Below are 19,653 nucleotides of genomic sequence, written 5' to 3'. Positions count from 1 at the left end.
TGTTGAGTTTTATCAAATGCTTTTTCTGTATCAATTGAGGTGATCATGAGTTTTGGTTTTTTTCCCCTTCATTCTGTTAATATGGTGTAAAACATTGCTTTTTGTATATTGAACAATCCTTGCATTCCAGAAATAACTCCCACTTTGTCATGGCATATAATCCTTTTAATATACTGCTGAATTCAGTTGCTAGTATTTTGGTAAGAATTTTTGCATCAGTGTTCATAAGATATATTGGTCTGTAGTTTTCTTTTCTTGTAGGGTCTTTGGCACTATGAGTTAGGACGTATTTCCTCCTCTTCGATGTTTTGGAAAGGTTTGAGAAGGATTGGTATTCTTAAATGTTTAGTAGATTTCACCAGTGAAGCTGTCAGGTCCAGGGCTTTTGTTTCTGGGAGACTTCTTATTTACTGATTCAATCTACTTACTAGTTATAAGTCTATTCAGATTTACTATTTCTTTGTGATTTACTCTTTGTAGATTTTGTGTTTCTAGGAGTTTGTCCATTTCATCTAGGTTATTCAATTTGTTGGTGTAAAATTGTTCATAGTACTCTCTTAAAATCTTTTTATTTCTGTAGGATTGATAGTAATAGCCCCACTTTCATTTCTGATTTTAATAAGTTGAGTCTTTCCTTCTTTTTTCTTAGTCTCTCTAGCTAAAAGTTTGTCAGTTTTGTTGATATTTTGGAAGAACTAACTTTTGTTTTCACTGATTATCTCTATCTTGTCTGTTTTCTATTTCATTTATCTCTGCTATACTCTTTACTATGTATTTCCTCCTGCTAGCTTTGAGTTTAGTTTGTTCTTCTTTTTCTAGTTTTTTAACATGTAAAGTTAAATTGTGATTTGAGATCTTTTTTGATTTTTGATGTAAGTGTTTATAGCTATACATTTCCCCATCATCCCTGCTTTCATTGCATCCCATAAGTTTTTGTATGTTGCATTTTTGTTTTCATTCTCTAAATATTTTATAATTTCCCTGGTGATTTCTTCTTTGATCCATTGATTGTTTAAGTGTGTTGTTTAATTTCCAAAAATTTGTTAATTTTCCAGTTTTACTTGTGTTATTATTTCTAACTTTATCCTGTTGTGGTTGGAGAATATACTTTGTAAGATATCTATCTTTTTAAATCTCTTGAGACTTAATTTGTGACCTAACATATGGACTCTCCTGGAAAATGTCCCATGTGCACTTGAGAAGAATATCTATGCTTTTGTTTTTGGATAGAGTATTCTGTATATGTCTGTTAGATCTAATTGGCTTAGCATTAAGTCTTCTATTTCCTTATTTATCTCCTGTCTGGTTGTTTTATCCATTATTGAGTGTGGTATATTAAAGTCTTCAGCTATTATTTTTATGTCCATTTCTCCCTTCAATTCTGTCAGGTTTTGCTTCATGTATTTTGATGATCTGTTATTAGGTGAGTAAATGCTTATAACTGTTGTATCTTCTTGCTGTACTAAAGCTTTTATTAATATATAATGTCATCCTTGTCTCTTGTAACCGTTTTTGTTTTAAAGTCTATTTTGTCTGATATTAGTATAGCCACTCCTGCTCTTTTTTGGTTACTGTTTGCATGGAGTACCTTTTTTTTTTTTTTTGGCCACACTGTGTGGCATGTGGGATCTTAGTTCCCTGACCAGAGATCAAACCCACTTCCCCTGCAGTGGAAGCACAGAGTCTTAACCACTGGACCACCAGGGAAGTCCCTGTGCATGGAATACCTTTTCTCATCTTTTCACCTTCAATCTTTTTGTCTGTTTGGATCTAGCATGAGTCTCTTGTACATGGCATATAGTTGGATCATATGATTTTATCCATTCTACCATTCTCTGTACTTTTATTGGAGAGTTTAATTCATTTACATTTCAAGTACTTACTGATAAGGAAAGACTTAATGCTGTCATTTTGCTATTTGTTTTCTGTATGGCTTGTTGCTTTTTTGTCCCTCATTTCCTGTCTCCATTACTATCTCCTTTTGTATTTAGTTGATATTTTTATAGTGAAATATTTACATTCCTTTCTCATTATTTTTGGGTATATTCTATAGCTGGTTTTTTGTAGCTATCATGGAGATTACATTTAACATCCTAAAGTTATAACTCTCTAATTTAAATTTGTACCAGCTTAATTTCAATAACATACAAACACTCTGCCCCTTTACACCTCCATCCCACTCCTCTTGGTTGTTGACATCACAAAATTATGTCTTTATACATTGTGTACCCAAAAGCATAAACTAGTAATTCTTTTAAATTAATCAGTATCTGAAATTATGTAGAAAACAAAAAATGAAGTTTCAGTGCAAATTTACAGTAATACTATCTTTTAGACTAACAATTATTTTTTAAATGTCTCAAATAATCTAGAAAACAAAAACTAGAATTACAAACTTTTTTCCATTATTGTACTTTTCAGCTCCAGAATTTCTTTTTGATTTCATCTTAGGTTTTCTGTCTCTGTATGGACATTTCTATTTTGCTCATACATCATTTTTTTCACTTTACCCACATTTTCCCTTAGTTCTTCAAGCATCTTTAAGATGGTTCTTTTAAAGTCTTTGCCTAGTATATCTGCCATCAGGTCGTTTTTAGGAACAGTTTCTGTTGATTTTTTTTTCTTTTGAATAGTCATATTTTCGTATTTCTTTGTGTGCCTTGTGATTTTTCTTAAATCAGACATTTGCATTTAATAACGTGGTATCTCTGGAAATCTGATTCTTCCTCTACCCCAGGGTTTGCTGTTTTTGTCATCGTTACTATTTTGTTTTGTTTTTAATTGTTGTAGGCTGTCTCTTTGCCCAGGATCAGCCTGAGGTGTAAACTTAAGGTCTTCTCAGTCCTTTTCTAAGCCTTTCTGTGGGCATGCATGGTCAATTTCTAATTTTTCCTTATGCAGTTGTTTTTGAATGTCCTACTCTTTAATGTCCGGCTCCCAAAAAGGGAAAAAGAAAAATTAGGGGGAAAAGGATGCTAACTCCTTAAATTGCATGGAAGTTACTTTAACTGGAGAGAGAGGGGCTTCCAACAATGTGGGGAGGTGCAACAATATTGGCCACCTGCCTCTTTGTCTACACCTCTGTGACCAGAAGCAACAATCAGCAATCAGAGCACGCATCCCAATATTTGGAGGATGGGATACTTTTTGCCCAGCCTCATTCCTGAAAGCTGTGTGCAAGCTCCCTCCACAAACACGCACACAGCTGCCTGCCACAGGTAGCTGATACTATGCTAAAAGCCAAATTAACCACAATTTACTGTCTAAGCCTTCCTCTAGAAGTTGGAAGCCTTCAATAGACTCTAAAGTTCCTAAATAGTTGCATTAGACAGATTCTGTCAGCACAATTGTTGTCTAGGTGGGGAGGTAGTTTCCTTATGCTCCTTTACCATCTTCCCAGAATTCTTCTGTAGGAGTTCTTCATATGTTATAGACACAAGTCTTTGCCACATATGTATATTGGAATATTTTTTCTCAGTCTGTTGCTTGCTTATTAATTTTCAAAATGCTTCCTTTTGATGGGAAAATATTTTAATTTTCTTGAAGTCCAGTATTTCAATTTTTACTTTTATGTTTAGTACATTTTATGTTATGCCTAAAAAAGCTTTGCCTATTCCATGGTTACAAAGATTTTCTTCTAGAGCTTTATCATTCTAACTTTTACATTTAGGTCTGTGATCCATCTTGAATTAATTTTTGTGTATGGAGTGCAGTAAGGATCAGAATTACCATTCCACGAGATATCCAGTTTCAGCATAATTTGTTAAATAGACTTTCATTTCCCCATTGATCTTATTTGGTGTCTTAGTTGATAATAAATTGACTGTATAAGTCTGGGTCTATTTCTGGACTCGATTCTTGTTATCAATCTATTTCTGTGTACATCTATTGTAAGTTTGATGTAGCTTTATGGTAAATCTAGAACTCAGGAATGTAAGTACTCTAACTTTGTTAATCTTTTTTCAAAATTATTTTGGTTATTCTAGGTCCTGGATCCTTTGAATTTAGAACCACCTTGTCAATTTCTTCAAAAAAGCCTGCCGAACTCTAAAGATAATTTGAGGTTCCATATATTTTCTCCCTCCAGAGAGAGGGAGAAAACTTTTTGTTTTTGTCAAGCAGATGGCCTATAGGATGAATACCTTTATCTAATAAATGTCTGAGAAATTCAAAGCTGGGCTTCAATCCTTCTGAGGACTGGTCTATTTCCAGTTCATCCTTACTCCAAGGGTGAAGTGCTTCTTGGTCCCAGTCTGAAGCCTGGGTGTTTACCAGGGCCCTTCCTCCTTTTCAGGCTCTTTACTACAATTTTTTTTCTTGACATTCCTGACTGGGAAATTGCTGAAAGCTCTTTTCAGCTTTTCCGTGCTGTTTTTGTTTTCAGAGTCAGCAATTATCTTCAGGGTAAAGTTTCCCCAAACACCAGGCTCACCTTTTTTGGCTTCTCTTTTCTTTCAGATCTTGGATCAGCAAATTCTCACTGCTTTGGTAACTCTTCTATGCCTTCAAATTGGTGTTTTAAAAATAATAATTTGTCCAACTTTTCTAATTGTTCTCAGCAAGAGGTGTGTCTGTAAAGCTTAATTAGTCAGCCTTTGCCAGAACAGGAACTCTGATGTATTTTTTTAAAATACAAGTTAATTAAAGTTAACTTGGTTTTGGAACATATTTTCAGACTTTCCTAATGATTATGGAGATAATTGGCAATTACCTAGAGTGGTGGAAATTGTTAGCATGGGGGTTTGCTTCAGCATTTTAGGCAGGAAAATACCACAGGCCCTCAGACCAGAATGAGAGAGGCCACAAACAGAATGTGATGTTTGGAGCTGCTCACCAAGGATACTTGGTGTGTCATATAAATTTTCCACTCCCCTATTTCCACCCATAATTGGGAAGTTAGAGGTAATATACCTTTGCTTATCACCTTCATCCAGCCCCACTGAAGCAAAGTGGTATTACCCATTCAACATTTTTTCATTACTGAGCTATAGCAACATGTGAGTTTTATAGCTGGATAATACTAGTGAGCATTCCTCCTATTTGCTTTTAGATGCTGATAGTGGAATCTGCTCACTCTAGCTTAATCCCAGGTACTTCTCACTATGCTGTCACTTAACAGGGGAAATCAGGTTGGTGGAGGTGAAAGCAGCAAAAGGAAAGGAGAATGTGCCCTATTCAAAAATTTTAATTTAAGCCTCTGAAGCTTCTCAAATCAAATGTGAGGATAGCTAGAAGCCTATGGCTCTTGTACACAGATGTACACACATCAGCAGCTGTATAGATTTCCATACACATGCTCCCAAGTACATGCATTTTACACACTCAAAGGTATATAGACATAGACTGATAGCTTCTGTAGAACAGGTATGGTGAGAACAGGAAGCTTAACCTCAGGCTAAACTAGATAATACCATATAATCCACTGGATACTATGTGGAAAGAGGTGACTCAGATGACCCTCTTGCCCTCTTTTTTTTATAGTTATTAGAAAATATTGCCTATATTCCGTATGTTGTACAATATATCCTTGTAGCTTATTTATTTTATACATAGTAGTTTGTACCTCTTAGCCCCCTACCCCTGTAGTGCCCCACCCCCCTTCCTTCCACTGGTAATCACTAATTTGTTCTCTATCAACAAGTCTGTTTCTTTTTTGTTATATTCGCTAGTTTATTTTTTAGATTCCATGTATAAGTGGTATCATACAGTATTTATTTGTCTCTCTTTGTCTGACTTATTTCACTTAGCATAATACACTCCAAATCCATCCATGTTGTTGCAAATGACAAAATTTAATTCTTTTTTATGGCTGAGTAGTATTCCATTATATACATATACCACATCTTACTTATCCATTCATCTGCTGATGGACTCTTAGGTTGCTTCCATATCTTGGCAATCATAAATAATGCTGTTATGAACACTGTGGGGGGGCAAATTAGTGTTTTGGGGTTTTTTTTCAGATATATACCCAGAAGTAGAATTGCTAAGTCATATGGTAGTTCTATTTTCAGTTTTTTGAGAAATCTCCATACTGTTTTCCACAGTGGCTGCACCAAGTTACATTCCCACCAACAGTTTACAAGGGTTCCCTTTGGTCCACATCCTCTCCAACACTTGTTATTTGTGGGGTTTTTTTCTTTTACATTATGGCTTATTACAAGATATTGAATATAGTTCCCTGTGCTATACAATACCTCTTGCCCTCTTGAGGAAGGACAGGATCAAGAAGCAAGAGCTGACTTTAGCTGATGCCTATTATGTGCCAAGTATGGTGCTAGGACATCTTACATATATTATCACATTGAATCCTCATATGATCCTACAGAATAGGTATGTTATCCCCATTTTTAATTTAAGGCCCCAAAAGGCCCTAACAAATGTCAAATGGTCAGTGTACTTGCAGAGCCAAGATTCAAATCTAATTTTGCCTGGCTCCAAAGCCTATTCTCTGAAAGTATGAAAAAGAGGCAGAATTTCTTATTTAAACAATTAGAGTCTCCAATAGAGTTTCTAAATAGAAGCATAATTTATGACTTTGTTTATTATTTCTCTCTCACGGTGACCATCAGCATCAGTTTCAGTGAATAAGAGTCTATTGAGCACTTACTAAATGCTCAGTTACTAGGATTTTATGGGCAAGGGTAACATCATATGTGAACAGTGAGAGGAACAGAGCACAGAACTATTAGCATTAACAAGCTTTTTCTGAACACCTAAGCACTGAACTGGTTATTCAGAACATAAAGGCAAGAAGTAGAACACATGGTCCTCACTCTCCAAAGCTTACAGCCTAGTTACTTCAGATGTCATTTATGCTGCATCTACATGTACAGAATCTACACATACCTATAAAAGGCACAGAGAATACAAAGACAAGTAAGCCTGGACCTTCTCTCATGTAACTCACAGTCTAAGGGTGAGTCAGACTCACAAACAGGCACTTTCAATATAAGATATTGAGTTAAAAGTAAGCACAGGATGTCACAGGAGCATGGAAAGGGGACATTTAGCTCAATATAGGGGTTCAGGGAAGACGGAAGAAATGACTCTTGAACTAACATGGGGGAGGCAGAATTAATGCATCTGAAACACTTAGCAAGCAGCACTGACAGTGTATGTGTTCTGAACAGAATGATACAGATGATATGGCACTACAGAAAGTCAATGAATATTCCATGACTGAGCTATTTCCCCTCAATAACTTCAGAGTGGGAGCTATCAGACTACAAACTTTTCCTTCTCTTACCTTTGCTTTCGTAACTCCTAAAGCCCACTCTTGTTATGGGGAGTTTTTCTTCCTCCCTCCCTTCCTCCCTCTTTCCTTTCTTTCCTTCCTACCTTCCTTCCCATCTTTTCTTTGATTTTTTTTCCCAAAAAATAAGGAGGTCATAAGAGCTGGAGAAACTGGGGAAGTCTTCAAGCAGAGTGTAAGACTTGAAGGATTTATGGGATTTAAATATAAAAAGGGAGGACACTGAAAGGGAAACAAATGCCAACTATTGAGTCCATCGACTCACATTTTGTGAATCCTTACCCTGCCTTCTATATCACGTTCTGGGAACACTGAGATGAATGTGGCCCATGAGTTGAAATGAGCAGTACATGTTCGTGGGCAGTAAGTGGAAATCATATCTAGAATAGTGGGAAATAAAGTCTAATAAGCAAAATGGGATAGGTTGTAAAGGGCCTAGAAAACAAACAGAGGAGTTTAGACTTGATATGTTTTAATATCAAGAGTCCTTTTAGGCTTTTGAGCAGGTGAGGGGGAAAAAAGTGGGTGGGAGAGATTTGAGAGAGGGAAGACTGGTATTATACAGACTAACAAGAGGCTGTGTGTGAGCCTAATTCTGGTAATAAGGGTCTCTAGGGTATGGCAGAAAGAATGGGAGGAAAGGAGCAGGGCACATTTTAAAGAAAGAATGGACAGAGCTTGAGGATATAGAGAATCCATACCTCCAGGATATCAGTTTTTAAACCTTAGGAAATGCCTAGTTACAGGCTACAAATCCTAAAAGAAGTTGGGTTAGGAATGGTAGGCTACAGAGAAGAAAGGAAATGAAAAAAAAGGCTGCAGACTGATGATGAGGTTATAACTGCTATGATCTGTGGCTAGTAAGTAGCCCAGGCCTTAGGTGTCTTCCAGTGAGGTTTAGGGCTCAGGGTTTGTGAAGTACCTCTTTTTGGGGGAGGGGGTACCACACCTCTTGGCTTGTGGGATCTTAGTTCACCACCCAGGGACTGAACCCGAACCCACGCGCTCGGCAGTGAAAGCCCACTGGACCGCCAGGGAATTCCCTGAAGTACCTTTTTGAAAAACAGGTAAAGTCTCTGAGAACCATGGTTTCGAGGGCACTATTTATCAGATTGAGCAACTCCAAAGCTAAAGACAGAGCAGGGGTCATTTTAGAAGGCTTTGCACGCAGAGAAGCTTGTGAAAAACAAGTTTTAAGGAACTAGATTCTGAGGTCCTGACTTGTGGGTCTGAAGTGGGGCCCAGGAATCTTTACCAAGCTTCTTAAGGTGATGCTAATGAAAAAGATGCTCAGGAGACCCTTTGAGAAACATTTAGAGAAAGATAAGCTACCTGCTCAGGGAGGACTGGGCTGGTATCTGCAGGTATGCCTTCTCCAGATCCATGTGACTTCACCACACGGAGCCTCAGGAGTGCTAGACCATTCTATCCCATCAAAGTTATTCTGCTCCACTGGCTGTGAAGGAGAAGGAGATACTCAGGTTCCAGGACACTGGCTCAGACAGACCTTATTGAGTGAGTCTAAAGACTTGTAGACGTCAAAAGGTTTTTAAGAATAATCATCATAACATAGTAATGAATCAAAAACATGCAGACATTTGCTTAAATGACCCTGTAGAGACTGGAGTTTAAAAAAAGGAAGGGGATGCCCAGATTCAGGGGTCTAGCAGAATGGACTTGCTTGAGAAAATCAAGCAAGACAACCAAAGAGGACTCTTGGGATTGCCCCACCAGGACTTCTGAGGCCACTCTAATGAAATGACTTACCAGTGTGGTAGAGTAGCCTCTATGGCACCCACATTGGCCTAACTCTGGTTGAAATTGCACAACCAGGGTGGGCTGACAATCTTTGGGACACAAAACAAGGTCCAACATTCAAGGCTTGGCAGACCTGACCAAGACTTTTCTCCTGCCTTTGAATTTATATAGTTCCTTAATTATATGCCCCTTAACACTTTTTCTTTTGTATTAAAAGTTGTGCTCATCTCAACCTTCCTTTTAGATTGGAAACTGCATCTTTTCCATCTTTATACCTCCCACAGCACTTCCACTAGGCTTCATGAAATACAGTCATCTTTGTTACATAGAAAATTCTTATATGAGTTTATTTTCTCAGACTTAATTTGGTCCTACTGACCTTTCTGGTTCTAGTACCCCACAATTAAAATTAATATAGCTTTATAATACTTTTTAATATCTCATAGGATGTGTTCCCCTTATTATCCTTCTTTTTCAATATTTTCTTATTTTTTGGCCACGCCACGTGGCTTGCGGGATCTTAGTTCCCCGACCAGGGTTCGGACCCAGGCGCCTGGCAGTGAGAGGGCCGAGTCCTAACCACTGGACCTCCAGAGAATTCCCTTTCAATATTTTCTTGGTTATTCTCACTGTTTTTCTCAAATGAACTTCAGAGGCAATTTACAAAAAACTAAAATAAAATTGCATTGGGATTCAGATGGCGATTATGTTCAATTTATACATTAATCTGGGGGAAATTTTTTAACCATAATAATTCTTACCTCAAGGAAAATAGCTTGTCTTTCCACTTTTTCAAGTTTTTTCTCATATCTCTCAGTAGAGCTTATAGCTTTTTTCGTATACATCCTTATAATTGCTTAAATGCATAATTGCATAATTGCCTAATTATTTTTGTAATTCTTTCTGCCATGAATTAGATATTTTTATTTTGCCATTTTCATAGTTTTTAAGTCATTATTGTTGGCATATACAAACACCACTGGTTTTTAAATCTTTATTTAGTAACTAGATCTACAACTATTTTAGAACATGTGTCTCATATGTCAACTGATCATATTGGCAAAAACACTTTACCTGTCTGTTATGTACGTAATTTACATTAATTAGCTAGTGCATTTTCTTGGACCATTATTAATGTAAATTAGGTTTAATCAGGAAGTGCTATTAAAAACTTAATCGTACATTGTCTGCAAGACAGTGCCATCCAAGAAAGCCACAAAATTTAATTAAAAAAAATTTTTATTGGAGTATAGTTGATTTATAATGTTGTATTAATTTCTTCTGTGCAGTAAAGTGAATCAGTTGTACATATACATATATCCACTCTTTTTTTAGATTCTTTTCCCATATAGGTAATTGCAGAGTATTGAGTAGAGTTCCCTGTGCTATACAGTAGCACAAAATTTAATTTTAAAACAAGTGACAGCTTTGCAATAAAAGAGCAGTGTCCTCACTTGGCTTATAGTTTACTAAATTTGAATACCCATGCAGAAACTAATGGTACTAGTAAGTAAGTTTGGTAATAACAGCTACCATTTATTGAGATTTTACTATGTACCAGCCATTAGGATAGACATTTTGTATTAGTTATTTCAATTAATGCTCACAACAACTCTAGTATATAGATATTAATATTCTCATTTTACAGATAAGAAAACTGAAGCCCACAGGGCTAAAATTGCCTATCTATGGTTACATAGCTAGTTAATGATAAAGATAGAATTTAGACCCAAGTTGTCTGACTTTAACTCCAAAAGCATGCTTTTGACACTTAATTACTTACCCTAAGAGGTATAATACTGTAAATTTACAACAGTAAATACTGTAAGTTTACTATAGTATATACTTGACTCTCACAGATGGTTAAGACCACAGCATAATTCTGTTCAGTGCCTTAATTTTGTTACCTCAAATAGAATGAACACAACCAACCAAGATGGGATAACTGGGACTGAATTTACACCTAAAACAACTTAAAAAAGGAATAAAATACTTGAAAAAAATGGTTTCAACGGATACCAGGTTATGAAAGGCAGTGATCCCTGAAAGATGGAAAACAAATGATACTTACAATTTTCTTAGCTAAACTACTGAAAATTTTCCAGGCCATGCTGCAATGAGGGGGAAACCAGGCAAACTGGCAATCTTCTTGAGTTGAGGAGAGACAATGCTGGGAATCTTTAGAGGTCAAGGCATATACAGCTTTTGGGGCAGAGTTTCAGAGAGGAAATTGCTGCACAGAGAAAGAACTCCAGAAATCTTCAGAAGATCCCTCCTAGAGTATACAGCAGAATATGAAGAAACTACCCAAGGCTGGGGAGAGAACCACTGAAAAAGATTAGTGGGGAAAAAAACCAATATCACACAGGGCTGGAATGAGTACCTCTTCTACCATTCACCGTGGAAAAATCTCATAATTCACATGGCATCAGGATGAGTACTCAGAAGGGTTTTGCCTTAATACTGGGAAAAAATTAGTCCCAGACTAAAGATTGCTGTGGTCCAGCCTAACAAAGCTTAATATCAAGACCAGAAAGAATAAAAATGTTTCCAAGTACCCAAAACAAAGCTCAAGAATATTTACAGGAATACAAAAATATACATCACCCAACAAGGTAAAATTTGCAATGTCTGGCCATCCAAACAAAATTTACCACACATTCAAAGAAGCAGGAAAATATGAACCTATAATTTGGACAAAAATCAATCAATAGAAACCAACCCAGAAAAGATACATATGATAGAATTAGTAGCAAGGACATTAAAATAGTTGTTGTTACCTTATGCCTTATGTACAAGAATCTAAAGAAAGGATTGACCATGATAAGTGGAGACATGGAAGATATAAAAAAAGACCCAACTCAAATTTATAGAGATGAAAAAGATACTGGATGAGATTAATGGCATATTAGTTGTTGCAGAAGAGATCAGTTAACTTGAAGACACAGAAATAAAAAATGAAACAGAGAAAAATGACTGAAAAAATATACATACAGGCATACCTCATTTTACTGCACTTGCTGTTTTTTACAAATTGCATTTTTTACAAATTGAAGGTTTGTAGCAACCCTGCATTGAGCAAGTCAGTTGGCGCCATTTTTCCAACAGCATTATTTTTAAATTAAGGTGTGTACATTTTTTTAGACATAATACTATTGGATACTTTATAGACTACAGCATAGTGTAAACATATATGCACTGAGAAACCAAAAAATTTGTGTGAATCACTTTATAGCGATATTCACTTTATTTCAGTGGTCTGGAACTGAACCTTCAGTATCTCCAAGTTATGCCTGTATACAGATTATCAGTGAACTCTGGGACAATTTTAAGCAATCTTATATATGTGTAATTGGAATTCCTGAAAATTGAAGGAAGGGAGAATCAGAAAAAAATATTTGAAAAAATAATGGATGAATCTTTTCTAATAGTGATGAAAACTATAAACCCATAGAGCCAAGAAATTCAACAAACCTAAACAATATCAGATTTCTTGTTGGGTATAATGAAAATCAGAAGACAGTGGAGAAGACATGTTTAAAGTGCTGAAAGAAAAAAAGGCCCCTGACAACCTAGAATTCTATACCCAACAAAAATATCTTTCAAAAATGAAGGTGAAAGAAAGATTTTTTTCAGATTAAAAAGTTGAAAGAATCACCAACAGAACTATACCACAAGAAATCTTAAAGAAATTCTTCAGGCAGAAGAAAAATAACACCAAATGGAAACTTTGTACATTCTATACACAAAGAAAGGAGAGTATCAGAAATGGCAACTACATGGGTAGATAGAAAAAAATTATTTTTTATTATTTAAATCCTTTTAAAGATAGTTCAACTTTTTTCCCATTTTTTTATTGTAGTAAAATACACATAACAGTCCAACATTTTAAAGCAAATATAATAACAATGTTTTGTGTGCTTTAGAACATGTGTAGAAGTAAAATGTATGACTCAATGGCACAAAGTCCAGAAAGGAGAAATGGAAGTATACAGATATAAGGTCCTTTTTTTTTTAAATAAATTTATTATTTTTTTAAATCTTTTTTTAAAATTTAAATTTATTTTTTGGGGGGCTGTGTTGGGTCTTTGCTGCTGCGCATGGGCTTTCTCTAGTTGCAGAGAGTGGGGGCTACTCTTCATTGCAGTGCACGGACTTCTCATTGCGGTGGCTTCTCTTGTGGCAGAGCATGGGATTTAGGCACACAGGCGTCAGTAGTTGTGGCACATGGGCTCAGTAGTTGTGGCTCATGGACTCTAGAGCGCAGGCTCAGTAGTTGTAGTTCACAGGCTTAGTTGCTCCACAGCATGTGGGATCTTCCTGGACCAGGGCTAGAACCCATGTCCCTGCATTGGCAGGTGGATTCTTAACCACTGTGCCACCAGGGAAGTCCTTAAGTTTCTTATACTACATGTTAAGTGGTATAACATCACTTCAAGGTAGACTGTGATAATTAAAGATGTATATACTCGTAACTCTAAAGCAACTACTAAAATAACATAATAAAGTTATAACTAATAAGCCAATAAAGGATATAAAATAAAAAATACTCAATCCAAAAGTAAACAGAAAAGGGAAACAAAGAACACATGAGATAAATAGAAAACAAAGAACAAGATGGTAGATTTAAACTCAGTCATATAAGTAATCACATTAATGATTATTAAATGGTCTAAATATCAGTATTAAGGTAGACATTGTCAGACTGGATAGAAAGGCAAGACCCAACTGCAAACTGCCTCCAGGAAGCTCACTATAAATACAAAACCACAAATAAGTTAAAAGTAAAGGAATGGGAAAATGTTATACTAGCACTAATCAAAAGAAAGCTGAAATGGCTCTATTAATGTCAAATAAAGTAGATTACAAGGCAAAGAATATTACTAGGGATAATGATAAAGAGATCAATTCACCAAGAGGATTTAACAATCCTAAACGTTTATACACCTATCAACAGAGTTCCCAAATACATGAAATAAAAAACTGATAGGCTTGCAAGGAGAAAGAGGCAAATCCACAATTATAGTAAGAGATTTCAACATCTCTATATTAATAATCCATAGAACAAACAGAAAAACGTCAGTAAGGATATAGAAGACTTGAATAATACTATCAACTGGTATTTGACCTAACTGGTAATTATAGATGAATCCATCCAACAATAGCAGAATACACATTCTTTTTAAGAAGAGAATGTTTGTCATGATTGACAATATTCCAGAACATAAAATAAGTCTCAATAAATTTTAAGTTACACAAGATATGCCCTTTGACCACAGTGTAGTTAAATCAGAAATAAATAACAGAAAGGTCTCTGAAAAATGCTCAAGTATTTGGAAACTAAATAACACACTATTTGGAAACTAAATAACACACTTATAGATAATCCATAAGTCAAAGAAGAAATCAAAAGAAATGTTGTAAAATATTTGAACTGAATAAAATTTATGAGATGCCAATAAAGCAGTACTTGGAAACTTATACTGCTAAATTCCTATATTAGAAAAGGAAAGATTTCTTAAATCACCTTAAAGAACTAGAAAAAAAAAAAGCAAATGAAACCCAAAGAAAGGAAATAATAAAATTGAGGAAAAGAGGAAATAATAAAGATTAAAACATAAACTAATGGAACAGAAAAGAGAAAAAACAATAGAGAAAATAAAGGAAAATAAAAGTTGGTTATTTGAAAAGTTCAATAAAATTGATAAACCTGTAGCCAGACTGATTAGGAAAAAAAGAAGGAAGACCTAAATTACCAAGTTAGAAATTAGAGAGAGATATCACTAGAGTCTACAGATATTGAAAGGATGAGGGAATACCAATAAATCAACAATTTATTTTTTTAATAAATCAGCAATTTAGATGAAATAGACAAATTCCTTGGAAGACAAAAACTGAAAGTTCACTCAAGAACAAAATCATATAACAATATTACCAAATCTATTAAAGACATTGAATTTATAGTTAAAACTCTTCCCACAAAGAAAATTTCAGGCCCAAATGACTTCACTGGTAAATTCTACTAAAGATATAAGGAAGAAATAATACCAATTCCACACTAACTCTTCCAGAAAATTGAAAAAGAAGAGAATGTATGCCAACTCATTCTATGAAGCTAGAATTACTCTCAAACCAAAATCAAAGGCATTACAAAAAAAGAAAACTAAAGACCAATATACCTAATGAATATAGCTGTAAAATTCTTTACAAAATTTTAGCAATTCAAATCCAACAATGCAATAAAAAGGATAATACATTATGACCCAAGTGAGATTTATCTCAGGAATGCAAGGTTTGCTTAAACATTCAAAACAATGTAATTTACCATTTTTACAGACTAAAAAAAACCCCTATATGATTGTTTCAATAAATGCATTAAAAAGCATATGAAAAAATCCAACATCCATTTCTGATTTTTAAAAAATCTTAGCAATCTAGAATAGAAAAGAACTTCATCAATCTGATAAAGGGCATATACAAAAACCTACAGCTCATGTTATATTTAATGATTAAAGACTGAATGTCTCTTTCTATGATAAGGAACAAGGCAAGGGAATCTGTTCTTACATCTTTTATTCAACATTGTACTGGTGGTTTTAGCCAATGCAGTAAGGCAAGGAAAAGAAATAAAATTCACCCAGTTTGGAAATGAAATATTAAAACTGTATTTATTTGAAGAAGACATGATTGTTTATGTAGAAAATCCAATGAAATCCTCAAAAAGTCTGCTAGAACTGCTAGTTTTAGCAAGGTTGAAACATTCAAGATCAATATACAAAAATCAATTGAATTTTTATATAATAGCAGAGGCAATAGAAATTGAAATGTAAAAAAAATCATTTATAATAGCATCAAAAATATTAAATTATTTGTGATAAATCTATACAAGATCTATATACTGAAACTATAAGACATTACTGAGAGAAATTAAAGAAACTCTAAATAAGTAGAGATATACCATGTTCATGGATTGGAAGACTCAGTACTGTTAAATATCAATTATCTTCATATTGATCCAACACAACCTCAATCAGAATCCCAGGAGTTTATTTTAGAAATTGACAAGCTTATTTTAAAATTCATGTGGAAATACAAAGAACATAGAATAGAATAGCCAACACACTTTGAAAAGAGGAACAAAGTTTGAGGACTTACTCTCCCTGACTTTAAGACTTGGAAAGTAATCAACAAAGTGTAGCATTAGAATAAGACAAATAAGTCAATAGTTCAAAATAGAGAGTCCAGGAATAGATTCACACATATATGGTCAATTGATTTCCAACAGTTACAAAGTATAGTCTTTTCAGTAAATGGTGCTAGTGCTGGAACAATTAGATAACCATAAGCAAATGGTTATGAACCATTTGGAGTTCATTTTATGAACTCCAACCAATAACCTCACACCATATACAAAAATTAATTTGAAATGAATTGTAGACATAAGTGTAAAATCTTGCTGTATGGTGAGATAAACAATAGAACGTTTAAAATAAAACATAGGAGAAAGTTTTGTGACCTGAAGTTAAGAAAAGATTTCTTAAATATAACATGAAAAGCACAACGTACAAAAGAAAAAATTAGTAAATTAGACTTTATCAAAATTAAGAACTTCTACTCTTCAAAATACACTGTTAGAGACAATGAAAATCCAAGCCTCTGACTGGGAGAAATTATTTACAAATAACTTACCTGTCAAAGGACTTGTTTCCAGAATATAATGGGATATATAAGAAAACAAACAGCTCAATTTTTAAATAGGCAAAATAGTTTAACAGACACTTTATCAAAGGAAATATATAGATGGAAATAAGCTAATTAGAGAAACACAAATTAAAACCAAAGTGAGATACCACTATACACACCTATTAGAATTTCTAAAATTAAAAAGACTGATCATATCAAGTGTTGGTGAGGACATGGAGCAAATTGAACTCTCATGCACGTCAGATCTAGGATTTGATTTTAACCTACTTATAAGTTGATAAGTTAGCTTATTGTTGTTTTGTGGGTGCTGATAGAGACATGAGACTCTTGGGTCAAAGTAATTTATTACTCACCAAACAGCAAGCCGCATAAGCATCAGCCTTTTGCATCAGTTCCCCTTGCCCTCAGATTCAACAGGGGCAACACAGAGGACCCAGATGCTTGTCTGCAAACATGGTGAAATGTTTTACATGAGAGGAATGCTGAGCTTGGGGAACCCACTGTTTTTTGTTTGTGTTGTGCTGTTTTATTGTAACACCTACCTATAGTTCATTTTATTTACATATCATGTAATTTTCTTTTTTAAGATGTTGGGGGTAGGAGTTTATTAATTTATTTTTGCTGTGTTGGGTCTTCGTTTCTGTGCAAGGGCTTTCTCTAGTTGTGGCAAGCGGGGGCCACTCTTCATCGCGGTGCGCAGGCCTCTCACTATCACGGCCTATCTTGTTACGGAGCACAGGCTCCAGACACGCAGGCTCAGTAGTTGTGGCTCACGGGCCTAGTTGCTCCATGGCATGTGGGATCCTCCCAGACCAGGGCTCGAACCCGTGTCCCCTGCATTAGCAGGCAGATTCTCAACCACTGTGCCACCAGAGAAGCCCCCCGCTCAGTTCTTAATTCTGTGATTCTCAGATCACGAATTCATTCACTTCTCACTGGATATTAATTGAGCATCTCTGGGGCCAGGCCCTGCACGAGGACCTAGGGATACAGTGGCAAACAATGTATTTAAATGCCTTCCCTCGTGGAGCTTACATTATAGGAGAGAAATACAGGCACTGAACACATCACACAAATAATTATAATTTTATTCACTCTAAGAAAGAAAAGTACAGGTTGCTGTGAGAATATATACTGGGGAGTCCTAACCCAGTTTACGGGGTCAGAAGGTTTGTTAAATAGGTAACAAAAAAGGCAACAACCAGGCAAAACTACTTGAGGCTAATTCCATCTCATTGTGCAACTACTATAGGAATTCAAATAGTAAACAGTAGAGTTAAACCACAGTGCCTTTTGGCATCTCCAATAAGTTCATAATACCCATGAAACCCAGTGGTAGTATTTGTTCCTATTATTCGTTATACAGCATTGAATCTTTCAACAATTCATGAGCCAGTTAATGCTGTAAAAACAAGGAAATGTCTGTGGTGGAAGTCTGTCAAATGGGCTGTGCCTCAGATAGATGGCCCCTCATTCCAGTTGTCCCTGAGATGTCATAAAACCTTTCCCTAAAGATTTTCTTTCATAACTGGAAATGGAATTTTTCTCTTGCTCCCACTTTCAACCCAAACTCTCCTAAACCCAAGATTACAGAGGCTCTAAGGCAAGTTCCGCAAACTCTGTCCCATTGTTTGCTGGAGAAAATCAGACTGGGGTCTCTGTGATGCCTCTGGAGTTCATAGAATGGCTATGGGGGCATTGGGTAGAAATGAAGAAATGGGAAATTGGGGCAGAATTGGGGTCCTCTGAGAGGGAGAGAAGAGTGACTGCCACTTCAGTACTGGGAGGCTTGAATCTCAGCCCTGACTTGCAGTCTGACCTCAGGGTGACACTGAACCCCTCTATTCCTATTTCTTCGTTGAAATATTTCCTTGACTCATCTTAGGAGGATGGGAGATGTGCTCCCTGAAATCAGGAAAAAATCTTCTAAAATCTGTAATGTTCTATATTCTTTTATCTTCTATAACTTATTTTGCCTATTTTTCCCTGGGCTGCACACCTATAATGCATTTAACAACTATCTTTTCCCCTGTGTGGTGTAAGGGAAATTTGAGAGGCAGTATATTCAAATAGTTCAAAACAAGTCATTTAACTGCTCTGTGCCTCTGTCTTCTCAACTATTAAATGAGAATAATTCCTAGTTTATAAGGTCATTGTGAGAGTTAATTGAGATAAGATATATAAAGTACTTAGCACAGGGGCTGGCACATGGTAAGAAATCACTATTTGGTAGCTGTTATTATTATTACTGCTGGCTACGCCATATCCAGATCTTTCTAGAGGGTAAGAAAGCTAATAAGTGAGGATTATAAGATGGTAACCTGAGTCTTGGACTGCTATTTATATCACTTACACTGCTATTAACTCATTTTCCCTTCACTTTGAGCAATGTAAGAAAAGAGGGGTTTACAGAGTAGTAAAGGATTAAGCAGAAATTGCCAAAAGGATTGAACAATCACCTCAGTGGTCAATTGTCTGAATTGTTTACTATAGTATCTTGAGTGCCCATGATGCTTGACACAAAATAGAAGCTCAAAAAATATTTTAATTTGTTGAAATTGAATGAATTAATATACTGAAACTCATTGAGAACCTAGATGTTTGCTTTGTGTGATTTTAGACCTTCAGGAAAGTCAACCCAGTCCAAAAATTGCTTAGTTCATTACCTGCGCTAGTGTCAGACATGCTGTCACTCAAGATCCATTCTTTTGAGTTAAGACTTTGTATCATAAAAAGGCTGTTAAAGATGCCTGAAGATGCCTCTTTACAGAGAACCTAGAAACTCCTTCATACTGCAAGCAAAAAGGAAGGAAAGAAGGAAGAGAGGGAGGGCCTTAAATAGTGCTGGGGATTTCTCCATTGTTCCACTCAATACTGTTATTATGAGTGTTAAATGGGAAGGAGGAATTTGCTATCTCCTTATTTTGCTGTAATAT

At 35.6% G+C, this 19,653-nt stretch overlaps 1 protein-coding gene across 1 annotated transcript in view; it reads left to right on the top strand.

Moving 5' to 3' along the window:
* Positions 1-19,653, top strand: part of ASIP (agouti signaling protein) — a 212,154-nt gene that overhangs the window by 134,166 nt on the left and 58,335 nt on the right. The window lies entirely within an intron of this gene.

The sequence above is a fragment of the Lagenorhynchus albirostris genome, chromosome 15, assembly GCF_949774975.1.
Source record: "Lagenorhynchus albirostris chromosome 15, mLagAlb1.1, whole genome shotgun sequence".
In the NCBI taxonomy this organism is placed as follows: Eukaryota; Metazoa; Chordata; class Mammalia; order Artiodactyla; family Delphinidae; genus Lagenorhynchus; species Lagenorhynchus albirostris.
This window is presented reverse-complemented; position numbering and strand designations above follow the sequence as displayed.